Here is a 972-nt window from a genome sequence, read left to right as displayed (position 1 = left end):
TGACAATGAGTCTCTTCATCCTGAAGACTGGGAAATACATCCTGAAAATTCTGAAGATTGTGACTCATCTTACGCTCTTCAAGAAGTAGAAGAAAACCGTTTCAACTCTACAAAGAACAAGGGTGACAAACCAGGACCTTCAAATCCTGCTCGACCAGCGGTCAATACTGAAGATAATTCTGGGGAGAATTTTCCTGAATACATAATACACAGAGGAGTTCGTTGCTACTGGAAGGCTGTCGACGTTCCGAATGTTGTTCGCCGCTCAAAGTAATCACCTCGCTGTTATTTTGACCTCCTGCCTTGCCCAAAGCAGAGAGATGTTTTATAGGGCTTTGCTTTTAAATGTTCCGCCCAAATAACTTTGTGTATAGGGCTTTGTTTTAAAAGTTTCCCTCTTTGTCCTGCCCAAGACAAATGAGTTTGTGTTTAGGGCTTTGTTTCAAAAATGAATCATAAATAAAGTGTCATTTTGAATTCCCTACATTATATGTTTTATTTTAGTTTTTTCTGGAAATGGTAATCCTAAAAAACCAAAATAAAAGAAAAAAACTTTAAGTTCTATAAAATCAAGACATTTATGCCTTGTTCTATAAAATCAAGCTAAAAAGGATTTGGCAGCAACATCATCAATACTTTAAGTTCATGGAATTGCTACCAAACAAAAGAAAGAAAAAAGATGATGTGTTCTTTGTGTCATATATGCCACCCTAACAAGGGGAATGGACCGTCAACCATGCGACGTTAAACGAAGCGCTTTGTGGGAGGCAACCCACGCTTTTAATAACGTAATTTCTTTTTGTGTTTATTTTGTTTTTCAGGAAATAAAAGGGGCATTTCGGGTGAAAGCTAGAAAGCGTCAGCTGAAGTGCAGTACCCTCTGTGAGTCACCCCTCTCGGGCTTGTTCTTAAACATTCCGGACAATGTTTAGTTCAAGTTTGGGGGAGGATTTACTCTTGCATTTTTCTTTT

This window comes from Vicia villosa, unplaced genomic scaffold (genome assembly GCF_029867415.1).
Source record: "Vicia villosa cultivar HV-30 ecotype Madison, WI unplaced genomic scaffold, Vvil1.0 ctg.002159F_1_1, whole genome shotgun sequence".
In the NCBI taxonomy this organism is placed as follows: Eukaryota; Viridiplantae; Streptophyta; class Magnoliopsida; order Fabales; family Fabaceae; genus Vicia; species Vicia villosa.
Note: the sequence above shows the minus strand (reverse complement) of the source record.